Raw genomic sequence first — 19,589 nt, 5'->3', positions numbered from 1 at the left:
GACAAGCCTTACAAAATTTTCGAAGGACTCATACAAATATCGTGACAAAAGGGGTGAGGGGATCGAAAAAGTCGAAATTTAAAGTGACATAATTTGTGTACCATCTCTTATTAAGCAAAAGTTTGCTTTGGCAAAGTAATAATTTTTCATTCTTATTTGTGCACGATACATGAGCACGATTATTCATGGCCAAGGACCATGGATCTATTTGGAACCGAACTAAAATACCTTCAGCATGGCTTGACTCTATGGTAACAGAAGTTACCACATGCTAATCATTTAATCAAGTGTTGTCCTAGAAATTGACCTCAAAGGATTCACAACTATGGGACGACTGCAAAACAATCGCATTTCAAAGGACACACTGTTATCATTGGAGCCCTCTACAATTACCAAAAAAGTCAGCTCACATTTTTTATCAATTTCGGTTTTCATTTTGGAAATTATGCCTATCGTCCATTTTGCCTAATGACCATTATGCCAAACATCCATTATTCCAAACGTCCATTATGCCTATCATATTTATGCCTATCGTACTTATGCCTAACGTCCTTATGCCTAACGTATTTATGCCTAACGTCGTGCACCCATCTTGATTGATCACGGAGTAGCAACTACGAAGTGTATGTTCCATCAGTTGATCGTTTTTTTTTTATGTTTTCGCAAGTTTTTAAAAAACTCTTCTATTTTTGGAATCTGTGTCGGTATTGACCATTCGTCATCTTGTTTTGATGATATTCCGGTATTCCTTGAAAGAACGAAATTTCTTTGGCCGTTTTAAGACGATTTTTCAAAAAAAAAAAAAAAATAAAATGCTGGCTATACAATGTCAGGTAATAAGAAGCTTCTCTGAAAAAAATAAAAAAAATCGGTTGAGTTGCGTCCGAGAAATCCAAAAATTACAACATGATATTTTTTTTAAGTTGTCAACATCTTGTCACGGCCGGAGTGGTAGCAAAAACATAAAAGCTCATCACTCAAAAAAGGACGCACCGATTTGTTTCATATTTTTCACAACAGACTCTCGTCAAAGAATAGTATTGAGAAGCCAATAACCGAACATGAGAATATTTCTGTATGGCGAAAATTGAAGCTGCTGGTAGAGGGGTTAAAAACGTTTTATCATTTTTAAACCATTTAACCTTAGTAAGGAACTTCCCAGACAACCAGAATGCACATATAACGAAATCACCTTTTGCGTTATGCGGTGCTTATATGTGCAAAGATTCACGTGTAAGACGCTGCGAAAAGGCCTTATACGTACAAAAGTGGAGGCGATATACGTACATATATAATATGATGGAAAATAGCATGCAATGCGAGTATGCAAATTTTATTGCGAACTAATCTGTACTCTTATACGTCTTGATTTATCATAACAAAAAAGATTTGACAGCTGCTACGGATTGATCGACTTACTTCGTACAAGTGTACGGGACGAAACGAATTGTACATATGAACTCATAAAATAGCGTTTAATGCGAGGAAACTCATCGATCACACGATTTCACCCACCATGTAGTGCGGTTGTGATTCAATGTGTATAAGTTAACGACTTTTCACGTAAACCGTTATGGGACTGCTGGTTGTCTGGGTTGGGTCTTTTTCGACCCATTTCAAAATTCAAATCAATGTAACTTTTGATTGAAATAACCTAGCAATTTGAAACTTTCTGACAATTATTTTTTTGTGGGAAATTATGTTTTTGCGGAAAAAAAGTTTTGAATGATCCCTAGGGGAGCTTCCATAAAAAAAGTTACAAATTATGACTTAGGGTCATTTTCGACCCGAAAATTCAAACAGCTCGCAAAAATCAGTGTGTTGACCGAATTTAGTTCTGTTGGGCTTAAATAAGGCACACATGTCTAGTTTCAGAAACCCTCCCGGAGATCCGGATTTGGTCACTGTGGCTACCGGGAACCGGCTATATCTGAAAAAAAGTCCCTTTAGAAACCCTTACTTTGACGACCTGTAGTTTGGTAACTAAACAAGTAATCTAAACCGTCCTCATATTGTGGAATAGGTATTCACGTGGACTGTGAATAGAGATTCTGAAATCACTTAGTTATTCATACCCGGTTCCGGGAACCCGGACATCCGATGAGTAAGTTTTCATCGCAGTTCTGTATATGTAATTCACATCGCTACGATTCAGTTGATGGATATTTTGACATATTTTTTTTCTATAATAAGGAACCAATTACCAGCGCACATTCTCTGAAAAATTTGGTCCAGTAAAGTCCATGCAAAACCGGTTCCTGGAGTCCTAAAAGGTGGCCCATCTGGACAATTCGATGAAATTACTCAGATTTATTCCCCAAACCAAATGAATTGTGCCCAATTCTTTACGATTTTTTATTTTTGGATGTATTTTGCCAAAAGAATGAATGGATGGTTATTCTGGTCCTTTTGGAGCATCAGAATGGCCATCGGGAAACCCGTAATATGGGACCAAAAAGTTTTAGCACCAAGAATAGGCATGCGACGGCTCAATCTTCTCGATTTTGAATACCTGTGACTCTGTTAGTTCAATTATTGACGAATGACCAATTTGGTTCTTCTGGCCCACCGAAACAACTCAGGAACGATCACCGGAGATACCACCTGAACTTCCGGTATGAAAACCCCACTCGCAGGAAGTCTAACTCAATCGATCATAGTGAAAACCGCATTTCATCGATCTTATATTTTTCTGAGCATCAGCCGATAGAAAATAAAATGTCTGTCTGGGGCTTTGAGGGTTAACATCGCTTAGGTAACCAATAAGCATTTGAATAAGCCGTAAATCAGGCTTCTAATTGCATTCCTTATGCTCCCTGCCTTAATATAGCAGTCTGATTGCTTAACCCGTATAGGCCTGAGCGAAAGCAAAAATACTAAAACCCTCACCGCTCAGCGAATTCTTAGTGGATTCAAATGATTTTTTGTCTGTTTACTGGCTTACATATCTAGTTTCTAGAAGTGGCCAGAGGAACTCGGAAATATTCCTGTGACCGGAGTTATTCCGGTGGGTCACTGGGTCAAGTCGGGTAAAAAAGGACTATTTTGTGGGACATGCCAAGTTACCTTTATTTATTTGCAATGACCAACATTTTAATTTGCAAAAAAATATTAAGATTCAATATTCAACATTATAAATGAAGAGTTTTGCACCGTTTAAAATTTACCGGATGTGGCCACTAGGACCTAATGCCCGCAAGAACCGGCTATAGATTTGTTGAATACTAAGCCGCTTCAATTCTCGAACAGTAGCAATCAAACATAATTGTGTATTAAAATGCGTTCCCATAAGCTTGGCACAGATGTTCACATACAAATTGACCACTTTATCGTAAGTTTGAGGCGTCCCGGGACCCAAAAATTGTCATTTGTAGGATCAATCAAATGCAAAACTCATAGTTATTCAATTCTCAAAAGGGTTGATGCAATTTTCTTAAAATTCGTGATATAGTGGCCACATTATATCCGATTCCTGAAATCATCTGTGACTTGAAGTTAGACTACCTGTAGGGGCACAAACGCACAGTTCCCTTTTCACCCGACCTGACCTGACCTGATTTTTTAGACCGGATCAGATAGGACTACAGGAGTACCTTCAGCAATTCCTCAGAAATTCTACATTGAGTTCCTCCTGTGAGTTTTTCAGGAATTTCTTCAAGGGTTATTCTAGGGATTTCTCTAGGAAAATCTCTCTAGAGATTCCTCTAGATATTTTGTAACGAATTTCTTAAAGAGTTCCAGCGGGAAAATCTCCATTGATTTTTGCATACAATCCTTCAGTAATATTTTTAATTAGATATTTCCAGGAATTTCTCCAAGAATTGCTTCATGAACTATTTCAGAAATTTCTGCAGAGATTGTTTCAGGCCTTTTTCAAGCGATTTCTCATGATATTCCTTCAGAGACTCTTCCAGAAATTCTTCTAGAGACTCCACCAGAAAAAAAATCACGTGGTTTCCTGCAGAGATATCTCCGAAGATGTCTGCAGGGGTTACACTAGGACAACTTCTTTTAGCATTACTCGAGATATTTCTTCTGAATTACCTTCGAGGATGCTTTCAGGGTATTCCCTTCGGCATTTTCACCATGCCAATCCTACAGGATTTATTCCGGAGATTTCTTCAGGCATTCAAGGATCCCTGAAGAAACTCTCGGAGGGATCCTAGGAGCAATCCCTAAAGGAACCTCTGAATAAAAAATAGGAATCTCTGAAGGATTTTATGGAGAACTCCCTAGCGATATCTCTTGTTAAATCCCTCGAAAAATCCCTGGGCAAATCTCTGGAGGAATTCCTGAAAATAAATAACCCTAGAACAACTTTTGGAGGAATTTTAAAAAAGAGTTTTCTGGTGTAATCTCTGAAGAAATTGCTGGAAAGGGTAAATTGCTGAAGGAATCCTTGGAGCCGTCTCTAAAGTCATCTTTGGAGAAATCCCTGGCGTATGCTCGGACAAATTGCCGAAAGAAACACTGTTGAAATTTTACTGGAGTGATTTCCGTAATTTTTTTTTTTTTAATTTCTGGAATAATCATTGGATGAATTGCCAAATTAATAGAGAAACCAGGAAACACCTCTGGAAATATTACTGAAGGAATCACCAGAGGAGTCTCTGGAATAATTATTTAGAGAAATTCCTGGAGTAATGGAATGGAGCTCAATCACTATTGGTTTAGAAAATACGATTGTGATTGGAATTGTCCTACAGGTTACTCCGGTATCATAATAGGGATAAAAATTGACCTACTCCTTGAGTATTGTACCATTTCTAGGTTATTTCAGTGGCCACAGAGGATTGGAATGGTTGTTTATCTATTGTTAAAACAACGGGAATTGAAATTAAAGCATTACAAAAACTGACAAGGCAATACAGATCCAAAAAGTTAACTTACCTATAAATTGACTTACTTTCTAGTTTTAGAGCTGAAACGGAATTGTTTGCTCCTGTGACCACAAAAAGCATAAAAGAAAGTTAATCTACCCTATTTCCAACATTAATAATCATAAAGATTGGGCCTTCATTTATTAGAGTTTAAAGTACAAATCCGAGGAAATCAATGAATACACGAACCGGTTCCGTATTGAAAAGACTTCGCTAAAATTCTATGAGATGATTTTTGGTCTATTGATTTCAAGTTCACAATTTTTTTAGCCCCCATTTGATTGATTCCAAAAAAATATGGACGCATGTTGAAACATTGTGTATTTTTAGAAGTGCGTACATGTAAAAGTGATTGTCACAAAAATAAGTAAAAGACAATCGATTCAAAGCATAAAACCAAACAATGCCGTTTCTAACATTAAATGAATTTTAACCCTTATTGATGGTAAAACTTGTAAGCTTGCTAACCCTCCAGTACAAATAAGATAAAGATAAATCGAAGCCAATCCTCAATTTTTCAAGAGCACAAATCTAGAGAACCAGATAGCGATTAAAGAGGAAATCTTGATCGATTGGTTACCACCAACGAAAGCTTGAGGTTTGGCTTCGAAGCATCTTCACCTTAATCTTTTCCAGTGATACTTCTTGGCTTTTGCCAGGTATGAGATATAGAGAAAACAATTTTTTTTTATCTTTATTAACGAGATTTTTAGCCCTGGGCTAGTTCAACTCGGGACCAACGGCTTTACTTCCCTTCCGAAGGAAGTCGTCACTGATTTTTTTTGTGACTATCTCGGGGATGGGATTCGATCCCAGGTCCTCGGCGTGAGAGGCGTGTGTTCTAACCACTACACCAGGGCCGTCCCCAGAAATGATTATTGAAAAAAAAAACATATTTTATTAGTTATCATAAATGCTTTTTAAATTTCATAAATGTTTTTAAAATTTCTCTTTTTTTTTATTTTAGTGTGCCGCGCCATTTCCAGAAAACTGGTAAGTGCACCACGATCTGAGAAGGTTTGGGAACCTCTGCTATACACGATCAAAGCAAGCGAAGAAAAACAGGCCGATCTGTAGTATCGGTCCATGATCGGCAATGTGGTGCAAGTTCTAACAAGCTTGACAAATCACAGCTGCGAACGAAAGCCTCAAAGACAGAGCGACGATAAAATCCATTTTTCTAGTTCATTTACCGTTGGAATTAGGTGTTTTATTTCACTGGCATAATCTACGAACATCTGATGGCAATAGTGTCCCGCAGGTTTGGAACTTGTTTATGTGGGTTTTATCATTCAGCGTTAGCCCTTCAATTCAATCATAGCTGTAGCAGTAGATGATAAACAGAATCTTATGATGCGCTGCGGATTATGATTTCTCTCAATTTTGTCCGCATTAAATTCCTGATTATTACACAACAATTTTCAGAAATTGCATAATAATGGTGAATGCATTATTTGTGATACCCTCAAGTGGTATTCTACGAAAATGCGAAAAAATATTAACACGAAAATGCAAAAAGATATTAACACAACAAATGGCATGAAGAGACTGGGTTTTTCGGTTGACGCCTACCAAAGCAGTACCGAAAAGTGCTAAAAAGTAGCCCTTTTCAGCACTGTTTCCTTCGGTAGGAAAAGTAGGCCGTTATGTTGATCAATTTCTCCATGAAAAGTTGATTGAATTGCAACGGAATTGCAATATATTTTCGCTATATATTTTGCTATATCCTCGAAAAGCGTTCAAGAAATTGTTTAAAATGGTGAACGCAATTTGGTAAAGAATGATGTTTTTTACAGCACCGATGCCATGCTAAAGGTACCTGGGTGCGATTTCCGGTAGATTCAGGATCTTTTCGTAATTGAAATTTTCTCGTCTTCCCTTGGCATAAAGTATCAACCTGCCTGTCCCAAGTACAATGCAAGTAATACGAATGTGAAATTGGCAAATTTGGCAAAGAAAGCTCTCGATTATAAACTGTTTGAGTGTTATTATAACATCAAATAGAGAAGCAAGCTCTATTTCAGGGGGATATAATGTATAAAAGAAGGATCGATGAAATTTGTATAAGAAAATATTTGTATGAATATTTTAGATTATTCAAATCAAGAGGTTTTATAATTGAAAAATAAAACAATAGTTAACGTGAACATTGCTTCAAAGAAGTTGAAATTACTAAGAATATACAAGATTTTTTTCAAATGCGCTCATGACACAGGTCAGAGATGGTTGCCCTGCGATACGGTCATTAATGAAAAATCGGAAATGAACCGGAATTACCGACCAACTGAATCCACATTAAAACGAGAATCAAACTTCATGGTTCATGTGAGGTAGGTTTCTAAAATTTATTTATTTTTTTTTTCGTCAATCAATAGTAGACTACACGTTTACTTAATTCTATGTTGTATTATATCTTAAGGAATTAAAATATTGTCTTAGCTTTGTTCGCGACATGGTCAGATCAATTTCTGTGCAATGCTGATTATAAAGCGACATCATTCGATTCATTGGGCCTAATTTTGCATAGTTAGTTCGATGATTATTTGATGCAAACAAATTCCGATTTCTTAACTGTCTAGCGGGCGTGTAGAAATTCAAACATGATAAAAGATGGGTGGAATCAATACGCTGCGATACAATATCATTGACAAATGAAATCATGGCTATTTCGCGACGCTCATTTAAAGTTTGAATATCGATAAGCATGCATCGAGCCTCGTATGATGGCAGTGGAAACGTTGTCCAGCCTAATTTGCGTAAGGCATATAAAAGAAATTGCTTCTGTACTGATTCAATTCTATCACCATGTGTTTTTATATGCGGAGACCACACAATACTACAATATTCTAGAACTGATCTTACATAAGCAATGTACAAGGTTTTAATCGTATATGGATCCCGAAAATTGTAGCTAAAACGCTTAATAAAGCTCAACATATTGGTTGCTTTATGGATAATCGTATTATAATGATCAGTAAAGGTAAGTTTAGAATCTAATATGACACCTAAATCTCTAATCTTATCGCACTTTTGAACAATTTGATTTCCTAAAGAGACAGTAATCTGTGGTGTATTCCGTTTTCTGCTATATGTGATTAAATTACATTTTTTGACGTTTAATTGAAGTAAGCTTTTGCTACACCATTTATCAAATATACTTATTTCATTCAGATATATGTCGCTATCTTTGTTGCTATTGATTTCCATATAAAGTTTCATATCGTCGGCATAAATCAGAATTTTAAGATGTTTAAGCACATATGAAATATCGTTAACAAATAATATAAATAACAATGGACCTAAATGCGAACCCTGGGGAACTCCTGATGTAACGTGAACAGGTTTAGACATTTTTCCCTCAAATCTAACTATTTGTTGGCGATCTGTTAAATAAGATTCAATCCAGTTGAGGAGTCTCATCGCAATTCCCATTTTATTGAGCTTGAAAATCAACATAGGAATGTCTAGTCTGTCAAATGCCTTACTAAAATCGGTGTAAAGTGATTCGACGTGGTTACCTCTATCCATTGCATTCAAAGTGTAATTTACAAATTCCAGAAGGTTTGTTGTAGTAGAACGACCTTTATAGAAACCATGTTGTGTATTCGTTATTCTATGTTTTATTTGGCTGAACACATTTTTATTTATAATTGATTCAAATAGTTTCGGAATGGATGAAATAATAGCAATTCCACGATAATTTCGAACATCAGATTTTCTACCAGACTTGTAAATGGGTATGAGATACGATCTTTTCCATTCTTTTGGAAATCTGCTCATTTCAAGTGACATGTTGAATAGCCAAAATAATGGTGCTGTAAATTCATTAGCTAAGTTTTTCAGTAAAATAGGTGGGATTCCATCTGGCCCTGATCCTTTGGTGGAATCTAAATTCTTCAGTCCTGTTAAAATGTCCTGTACCAGTATTTGACTTACACCGATATCGCTTGTGAAATCAGGAAAACTAGTAAAATATTCAAAGTCACGATCTTTATCCGAAAAGTTAGTAAAAGTCTCTTGGAAAAAAGTAGCAAAAAGATTGCACATACCATCTGGATTATCTGCTGCTCTATCATCCAATGTCATTTTAGATGGAAAATTGTTGGACTTCATCTTCGATTTAGCATAATTGAAGAAATTCCTAGGGCAAGATTTTAAATCATTTTCTATTTTTGTGTTGTACTCTTCAAGTGCAGCGGATATGGCTTGATTAAGTTGGTTGACAATATACAAATAATTTTCTAAACTTTCTCGAGATTTTTGTTGCCTGTAAATTTTATGAGCCTTTTGCTTACGATTTTTTAAATTAGTTATTTGCTTATTAATCCAAACAGGGTTTTTCGACCCATTTCTACGACGTCTTCGCAATAGAGGAACTTCCATCTGAATAATTTCCGACAAAATTGAATAAAAATCCGTCACTGCACTTTCTAAATCTCCTTGGTTTTTCAAAACGGATTGCCAATCTATTCTATTTAATTTTCGTTTAATTCCGTCATAATTGGCGTTTTTATAATCAAAGAAATTCTCAAAGTCACAGTTGTCAGAATTGTGATTATTGTGAACAAAAATTGAGTACTCAATAGCTGTGTGAAATGCTTCATTTTTCCATAGTGGAGAAACAGATTCATTCACACAGAAATCTTCCATAATGTTTGAGAATAAGAAGTCCAAATAACAGTTTTGCCGGTTTTTCACATGATTTATTTGATTTAAACCTAAAAATGCAGCTTTTTCAAAAATAAATTGTAATGATTCGTTTTCACCGACAACCGGAAGCAGAATGCTTTCGTTTTCGGAATCACGAATAAAATCAGCATTACGCTGATTAAAGTCGCCATAGATATGCACTTTGAATTCTGGAGATAACTGGGATACGATTTCTTCAGCAGTTTGAAAGAAAATTTCATATGATGATTTGCAAGCTTGGTCTGGCGGAAAATACACAGAAGCAAATATATGTGTTTCTCCGGCGATGTGTGCTTTCACCCACACATGTTCAAATTCTTTATGTTTTGATGAAATTATTAATTCTGAATTGAATTTAGTAGATATTGCGATGAGAACTCCACCACCAGACATTCTTTGGGTAAGGACCAAATCTCGGTCGTCTCTGAATACATTAAAACTATTACCAAAAACTTCTTCACTTTTAATTTTTTCATTCCAACTAGTTTCAGTGCCCATAACAACTGAGAAGGATGAAGTTAGAATTCTTTTATAAATTTCGTTCATTTTAGATGCACTCTTCATGCGATTAAAATTTTGGCAATATACTAAAATTTCGGTAGCATTTGCTTCTGAAGAAGTTGATGGTAACACATCCCTTTGCATAACAATATTTGAAAGTTCAGATCTATCATTAGATACATTGTCATTATTTAAAATATTACCAACTGGTTGTTCATCAGCCACGATTGGATCGTCAGGGTCTACGTCTGAAGACTGCGTCAAGTTGATCGAAAACACGTTTTTTCACAGGAGCACGAGGAACAATGCTGCGAAAAGGAGTTTCTTAAGGCAGGACCAAACAACCAGTTGGAACTAGAGGTTGAGCACGAAGGGAATGCATCATCGACAGGATACGGATTCAAAATTTCGCCTCTCTGAAATTTGATCCCACATTGCTTAACTGGAGGCTTGGAAAAAGTCAGCTTTGCTGCTGCGAGTAAATCCTTATCCGAGGGAAGACCAGTAGAAACCGCTCCATTGCTTCTGCGCTTCATGTTGCTATCGTTGTAGTTGAACCATTTTTGTGAGGTATTATTTTCGCGTTCATTTTTACTTCTGGTGTGCTTGGAGGGAGTTTTTGAAAAAATGGTGTTTGTTTTTCGATTGGTACTGTTGTTATGGCCTCTGTGTTTATTCGCTTTCTTCCGTTTTTGGGCCTTTTCCTTAGGTTTTTGCTGTGATGCACGACACTGCTGACGATTGTCATATTCTGTCCAATCAGAGCGCCAAACCTTTTTTGTTCCTAGCAGACGCCAACCTGCAGTGCCATTCGAATTTCTGCCTGGGTTCAAAGTTTCGATTCCTTGATCAGCCAACTCATCTAAAAGGCTAGGGGGTGACTCATCTTCCACGAATCGAACAGCGCCAATGTTGGTTTGTGGTGAGTTAACAGTATCGATTAAAACTTTAACTTCACTCAAAATTTCATTGCCGATCGATTGCATTTCAACTATCGCATCCGTTGTCATGTGTGGCTGACTGGCATTATGATCGTTGCAATGAGCAGCCATCTCAATGGTTAGACTGCTCAGTGACTGGACTTCAGAACAGATCTTTTTTAGTTCGCCGGTTAGATCTGTAGTCAACGTTTCAACAAAATCTTCAATGTGCTGTTTTGAAGATTTCATAGATATGTCTAAAAGCCCGGTCAAATGATTTTTTATTGCGAGTAAATCACTGTTGGGCGTATCAGTTTTTATTGTTGAGTTTTTTTCAGCCACACGCGATAATGCCGACACAGCATTTGAGACGATCGACGATGTGCTGTTGTTAATACTCAGCACCGATTCCTTTAGTTGAAGCTCAATTTGGTCAAATAAATCCTCCATTGCACTGAGCTTTTTTAGATCGGCGGCTACTCGAAGATTGGCGTCAGTTTGTGCCCTAATTGAATCGATTAGCTGCTGCTGTTGATGGAGCACTTTGCGGGTGTCAATTCCGTTTTTCAAATGATGCTGGCAATCGCCGCAGAGAGGTACCATAAATGATAAAATAAAACTCTCCTGATGGCGTTGCACACCAATGCATGCCGCGTGGTAATTTTTACAGCAGAACTCGCACTTCCATAGGAAGCGATCGTCACTGATGTTGCATGATTTAACACTACACTGCATTTTTACCGGTCGCGCGCGATGTTTGTAAACAGCAAAAAAAATTAATTTAAAATAACTACGGAGCGCTTAAAAATGCGTCTACACCCGACGACTGACTCAACTGTAGTAGTCCATTTTTAATGGGATCAGCACAGTGTACGGCAACGACTATACCGAAAAGGGAATTTCTTTGCCAATTATGGACCGTGATCTGGAGCAAACCCTTTCATATCACTTGAAACAAAAACAACGATGAATGCTCGGAGGCCATTTCGATATCTGTGAGTGGGGGATAATGCCATCTCTTTGTTCGTCTACTTTCGCTCAAAACCTCGAAAAACGTTTTGAGAATAAAGTTTATGTTTTACAAAGAGCTCTCCCTAACTCGATATTGAAGGGATCATCGAGTTATAGAACACACAATCAGTGCAACCGCGATCCTAGGTAGCCTTGAAAGCCAACTTTTACTATGATTCTCTAACTCGTTATCGAGATACGAAATACGAATATATCACCTCGGCTTATATAGTATATTGCATTAGGGTATTCCAAAACCCCGTTTTCGCTCCACATCGCTCATTTCCCATTCTTATTCCCATACAAACTTTGAAGGGCTTGTGCAGTCTCAGTTTTCGCAAATAGAAGATCCAATTCTCAGAATCGCTATTTAAATTTGCCATTGCCACTGAATGCGATAGTCAAAGCCTACTACTATCAATTTTCCATAGTGAAAATTATATCTACTATTAACCCGTATTGGCCATTATTGCTCAGCGAATACTTAACGGATTTCAATTATTTTTTGTCAATATACTCGTACACATATCTAGTTTCTAAAATTGGTCAAGGGATCTTGGGAATGTTCCTATGGCCGGAGTTTTTGCGGTGGGTGACAAGGGTTCTGTACTTCTGTGCATTGGTGTAGGAACAGGGGGGGCCAGGCCCCCCCCCCAGAGTCATCCAGGCCCCCTCCAGAATTTTGGATAATATATATTAAAATAAAAAAAAATATTTACATAAGTCTAGAGTGATGAAAAATCATCTGAATCAATTGACAAATATTCAGTAGTAACGTTCTTTTATTCTGTTAAACAATAGTGGGAAACCACAGCATTGGTGTGACGGTGCTGTCTTCGGTGAAACGTGTGACCATCGAAAGATTAATCGTACGGCTGTCGCTCGACAACTTCGTTGAAAAAAAAAATACTGTGATACTAAAGACCGTCAGTATCCAGGAAAGAGCAGTCCCTTTAATTCGTATTTTTTGAATAGTACAAAAAATACTATTTCAAATGTTTTAGCATAGAGCAGTATTTGACCTGCAATATGAATTCTTATGTTCTTGGAGTACACTGAATAATTACAACTTGGAGGGTCCATACAATAATTACAACTCGTATAAAATTAATATAACTCAACAAAATTAATAGATATTAAAGCTCTCGGCAAGTAAACAAATAGGCAAAATTACTAAAGGAACTTCTTAGACATAAGATAGCTGAAATTATTGACGAAAAACAAGACCTTATTCATAACACATATCTTCAAGGAATTTCAACCTCGTAAAGGCTTGTACCAAAAGTTTAAAAAAAATCGGCCATAGTTTTTTAATCGAACAATATGTTCCTTCTTTGTTTTCGCTTTGATTTTTTTAAAAATTTGTTGTATTTAATTCAATTGCTTAAGTTCTACACTACGTTTTTCCTAGAAAAAAATGTACAGTCTCAAGAATTTTGGTTTAATCAAATTCGTTAAGGTATATCAAAGAGTGGCTTTAAACCTTTTGCTACAAATCTCTTAAAAATTAGTCAAATAATATTGTGAATTTTTTTCATGTTCAAGTTGATCCCGAAATATTTTCCTGGGTTCAACTAAAATACTTATAACCTTTCAAAAGTTCAAACTTTGCCTTAGCCAATTTTCCAAAAAAAAACCATTGATTATGTCAAATTTCTTCATGTAGTTTTCCCAAAAATGTTATTAAAAACTTTATAGCAAAGTTCATCAAAAGTTCTTCAGGAATATTTTAAAAATACATAGTAAATTGCGTCACAAATTCTCCTTTTTTTGGAAATTGTTCTTCAAATCTCCGGATTATATAGGAATTATCTACAAAAAGTATTTTTGGAATGCCTTTCTGCTTCGAAACTTAAAAGAAAATTTATTGAAAACTCCCAGGAATATTTTGCTTCCAAAATAAGCATAGCGGTAAAGTAAATCAGTGGAAAAACACGTAGAATAATAACTAGGCAGGGAATAATTAATAAATTTTTAAAGATATTCCTTAAAACATAACTTTAGAAATGCCTTTATAATTCTGCAAAAAATCCATATTCTTGAATTGAATTCTTGTGCAATTCCAAGGCGGAATTCTTAAAGGCTTTTTGGTAGGAATATTGGGAATTCAGAAGTCAAAGAAGGAATTCTTCTTGATTTCAAGAATGATTTCTAAAAAAGAATCTGATGGAGCTCCTAGAGAAATTTATTTTTTCATTCATAAGAGAGATTTCAATTATCCTGCAGTTATTCATCTCCAGAAAAAGAAATAAAGATAATCATTTATCTATGGTTGTTTCGTTATCCATCTGTTGTTTCTCTCTGCTTTAACATTTTGTTGTTTCTCCTTCTTTGGCATGACGCTCTCTCGAGAAAATTCGTTAAAAATCTTTCTCCAAAAGCAACATTTTAAAGAATCCAAAGGTAAAAAAATAATTCTAGGAATATTGGATAAAATCAGGATTTTCAAACGTATGATTCATGATTTCTGTAAGTCCATCAGGAATTCCTCAACGAATTTCCAAAGTAACGCAAAAATTTCCTCTTAATTCAAAAATATTCCCTCAAAAAAGTTTGTTTGGAATTTCTGCAAGTAGAAAAAAAATAGTTTTTAGATTAATCAGTTAGCCATGCTACCATGAAGTTTCGGAGTTGATGCAAAACATTTTCTAACATGTTAGAAACAAACACTTTCAGTAAAAAATCCATCCGTTATAACATCATTGCCCATTACAAAAGACGATAAAAATGAACAAGATTTTTTGTAGTTAATCTTACACAAGAAACCACACAAGCTTTTTCTGTGAGGTACATCGCCAGGAATATCACCAAAAAGTATCAAAAACTCATGAAATTCCAGACAAGAATTCAGTATTTTGTTCCAAATTCAATTTGAACTTCAATTAAAAAAATAGAAGTCAGGGAAAAGATTCGTAGAGCAATTTGTAAGGATTTTGAGGCATTTCTGGAGAAGTTTTTGAGCCAGATATGGAAAGTGGATGGATTCCTAGAAATTCTTTACAGAATAATCCTTGAATAAACATTCAGAGAAAAATATGGAGTAATTTTTGAAAAATGAAAATATATTTTCTTATTTATACCTTATGGAATTTATGGAGAATATTTTTTGAGATGTTCAAGAATCAAAATTAAAATCCTTTTGTAAATCTATCAAAAAAAATATATTTTTAAAATTAGAATCGATAATGCTGTTTAAAATAGAAAATCTTTGGAAAATTCTTGGGTGGCTCTGGTGAATTTTTCGAAATAATCGACGACATCCCAGGGGAACCAATACTATAATTCTCTAAAGAAATCTCTAAACAAATTTCCCGGGAATTGTTTGAGTATTTTTACGGAAGAGTTTATGAAAGAATATCTTAACGTATTCCGCTAAAAATTTTGGAAAGATTGAATTAAAAAAAAATAGGTTGGCGTGATTGAAGAAATTTTAAAATATTAGAGAGAACTCTGCGAGAGAGAATTTTGAAGGAATTCGGGGATCAATATCAAATTAATTTTCAGACAAATCTTAAATTTTCTGTGAAAATAAAGCAGATAGATTTGCGGAAAACTTCTCTGACAAATCACTAAGGACATTTTTCCAATTGAATCTTATGAAAATCTGGTGGAATATTATAATCTTGAAATAATCATCCAACTTATTTTTTGCAGGAAGTCCTGGATAATATTTGCTGCGAATTTTTCAAGCAAACCTTTAAGAATTTCAGAGGGATTTTATGAGAGATTTTCTGAATGATTTGGTGAATGAATCTGAAGAGAAACTTTAGGAAGAACCACGAAGGCAAAGTTGGAAAAACCTTTAAGTGCACTCTCCGATGAGCTTGTGGAAAGAGTCGAGTATTGGTGATCTTGAAGACTGTTTTGGTAGTATTTATTGTACTATTTTCTGGAGAAATCCTCAATATATCCAGAAAATCCTCAACAAATTATTAGTGAACAACTGGATTATATTTTAAACTAAAAAAATCTTTTTTTTTGTGTAATAAGTACGTAGTTTACCTTCATGGAGAAATGTTCAAAATTTGGAATTCTCCAAGAGCAAATTGATACAGATTCTTCGAAAAAATAATTATGGTACGATTAGAAAGCCTAAAGAAACTCCAAGAAAAAATCTGTTAAATAATAACTTTCAATCGCGGAAATTATTTTCCGTGGGAGTTCCAGCAGGAACTTAGTGAAAACTAGTAGGGGTAAGTCCAGAATGCTCGGACACTTTTCGTTGAAAATTCATAATTCTAAAAGTACATTACTTTTGGCGTGAATTTTGATACTAATTTATGCCCGGACACTTAATTCAGTCAACTCGTACAAGTGAGCCAGTTGATGAAAATTCAAACCAATACCATAGACTGAAGATATAACATTTGTTTTTTCTGCTTCATATAAATTGATTATTGTTTTATGCACTTTTATCGAGAGAATCAATGTTTTCCAGGGGTTCAAAATTAAGCTTAAGACTTCCTTATAAGTATCCGGCCCTTAAAACACATGTCTCTAATTTCATAATCTGTGAAGACAGAAACGTGATATTCTTTGTAACCTAATAACTTCTCGTATTATGGTGTTAAACTTTTAATATTACTCTTGATTTCTGAAAAAAGGCTAGTTTCCGGGTATAGAAGCTGTCCGGCCATACAGAACTATCCCCTAAACGCGTTCTGGGAGAATGTACTGGAAATGCTCGGAAATAATTCATGAAGAGATCCCCGATATCTAAAAGTTCCTGCAAGAATTACAAAGAGATATTCCTCGTGAGTTCTTTGGAAGAATTCTTGAAGGATGTTTTACTGGATTATACATAGATTGAATATTTTCCGTAATGAAAATTAAAATTTAAAGTAATGATACAGGATGTGAGACAAAATCACAAACATATAAAATTTATGCAAACTACGAAATTTGTGAAAATCATGATTATTGCGAGCGACATTACTTCGGTAAGTCAACAAATTTGCTAGCCCCCCCCCTAGGCCCCCTCCAGGAAAAAATCCTAGCTACGCCAATGCTTCTGTGCCCCTGGAGGTAGGCAAATTTAAAGTCACAGATACTTTCCAGAATCAGCTATAATATGGCCACTATATCAAGTAGTTTTAAGAAAAACGCATCAGCGTAAACCTTCTGATAAACGATTAAATTGGATAACCATTTGATTAATCCAAGAAATGACCATTTTCGGGTCCATGGGACGCCTCAATTTCTGATAAAGTGAACAATTTGTATCTTAACATCTGTGTCAAGCTTGTTGGAATGCATTTTATTGAACTATTATGATAGATTTCTACTTTTAGAGAATTGAAACGATCTTGTATTCAACAAATCTAGAGCCGGTTCTACATAGCATTAAGTCCGAGTGGCCGCTTCCGGTAAACTCTAAATATTGCTAAACTATTAAAATGTCAATGAAATTACCAATTGTTTGAAAATTAGACAACTGATAAACTCAAATATTTTTTGATTCTCTCTACAGTCTCTTTTCACTCCAATTTCACTCAAAACCTTCAACCCTGACTGTGAGTTCTCCGCGGCACTAAAAACAAACCCGATAGTTCCAGTCGCTTCACTATACAATTCCTTCTGCTCCCCGCTCTTGCTTAGAGTGCACCACACTAACACATCCTGGTAATCCTCGCAAAGTTCAAGCGTCTAAGCAAAAACAAAACCCAAAACCAGAATTTACCTCACCTCAACCAGTTTGCCACACGCAAAGGAGACCCGATCGTCTCTGCGATTCTCGCCATTCACTTCGCTGCAGCTTATCCTCAAACACCTGAACAAGGCTCGTTGTTTACACGCTAATTGACGTGGGCATTCACGCAGATTAGTCTTCGCTGAGTCGCACTTGTCTCATTAGCATTTCTACCAGTTTTGCTTTCACACTAGTGTCCCGTTCCGTCCCGTCCATGCAATAATTTAATCCAGGGGAGGTCTTGATCTTCTATTCAGATCGATTTCAGTCCACCAACGCAATGCGCACACTACAGTCCGTAAAAGTCCAAGGACACACGACCAGCCGCCTCAGTCTCCTATCGAATCGCTAAATATCCAGGAAGCGATACAACTCACGAAGCTGCTCACATTGAAACCAGATCAAAGTAGTCCTTGGGCATATCCTAGTAGTCCATGATTGTAGGGAAACCTTGGATGTTTCTTCAAGTGTATTGTCTCAATTTCCAACAAAGCAATCGAAATGTTAACCGAAACCGAGTAACAGGCGTAGAACAAGGATCATCGAATATCTACACGAACCAAACTTGTTGTATACACACAGCGTTACAAGTGGATTTTGTTAACAGGGAAGAACGCGATTGGAGTTCGCGAGGGCTAACCAAAGTACCAACCAATTCACCCAAAAGATTTCCCTTTACTGTCGCTTTCATTGGGAATGAATAGGTGATGTACCACCACACAGTCTGACCGACCTAACAAACATTCCGGTCTCCCGGCACTTGCAAACACGACGGGCAAAACATGCAGAGAGAACGCAACCAATCGACCCGAGTAGGCGACGAGTTCGAGTTCTCTCGCTCTCATTCTCATCGCCTGCTGCCACCACGACCTTCCACAGCCTGATCCAGTACATAAGAACACCACCCCCTTGCCATGGTTGCTTCGCTGTACAGAGCGAAGTGCATGTGGAGTGAAGGAGCTTTTCGGGAACACCAACACCGCTCCAGAAAGTTTGCGGCAGTAGTGTTTGCCCGCCGTCTACATATAACCTCCAATCCAGAACCCATCAATCGACCGGCCGGCGGCGGAAGAGACAGTAGACGGCTGGGGTGACCGGCAAAGGTAGGAGTCTGGCCCTGGATGGAGTGGGAACTCACCGGGAGTGAATTTTTACCTTTCTTTCAGCAGGAAAGCGAAAGCGAGCAGCACACGCTTGCTTTGTTATGATTGCATCACGAAGTGCGCGAGCTACGCTTCGACTACTGCACCAGCGACTCGCCTACTACTCATTACTGACCTATAGTGGTTCAGGCGATTGTTGCTATGATTAGATGTTCGGTTTGCCTACTTTTTAGCTAATGTTATTAGCGAACTTGGCACGGCGTATAAGTTGTTTACAAATATTTTCGGTTGATTGGATTGTTTTCACTTTCATGAGTTCTGGTGGTTGCTCTGGAACATGGCTAGTCGGCGACAGTTTTGGGATAGACACGGCGAATTGCGCAGTTCTGCCTCGTGAGAAGCACTCGACTTAGAAAGCGTAGTGGAAGTAAAATTAGTTTTGAAAGCTTGTGCCAAATAATCAATACGACTATTTGCGTAATAAGAAAGTACTATGTTGCAGATGAAATCCAAGCTTTGGTTGATCAAAAACCCATTCTGTGGAAACACCCTTCATATACTTAAAGTTTTAGTATAATAAATACTACTTTGAAAAATTGATTCTAGTGAACATTTTGCTTCATAAGACCACCATTTACAATGCTAATTTTTCATAATTAGCACAATCCTATCCATTTAGATATGTCGAGTGTTTTATTTTCTTATTACCAGAGTTGTTGAAATTGATTTGTTACAACATCATTTTCACTGGGTTGTTGTTCGGTTATTTTGCGATTTACCCAGGCCAGATTATCTT

At 36.5% G+C, this 19,589-nt stretch overlaps 1 protein-coding gene across 1 annotated transcript in view; it reads right to left on the bottom strand.

Annotated features, from left to right (window-relative positions):
- LOC5569135 (ecdysone-inducible protein E75) overlaps window positions 1-18,373 on the bottom strand; it is a 240,102-nt gene extending 221,729 nt beyond the window's left edge. The window contains exon 1 of the mRNA XM_021848454.1: window positions 17,687-18,373. The gene's annotated coding sequence lies outside the window, so the exon portion shown is untranslated. The remainder of the gene's footprint in view (window positions 1-17,686) is intronic.
- Between the last annotated feature and the right edge of the window lie 1,216 nt (window positions 18,374-19,589).

Source organism: Aedes aegypti, chromosome 3 (assembly GCF_002204515.2).
Source record: "Aedes aegypti strain LVP_AGWG chromosome 3, AaegL5.0 Primary Assembly, whole genome shotgun sequence".
NCBI lineage: Eukaryota > Metazoa > Arthropoda > Insecta > Diptera > Culicidae > Aedes > Aedes aegypti.
This window is presented reverse-complemented; position numbering and strand designations above follow the sequence as displayed.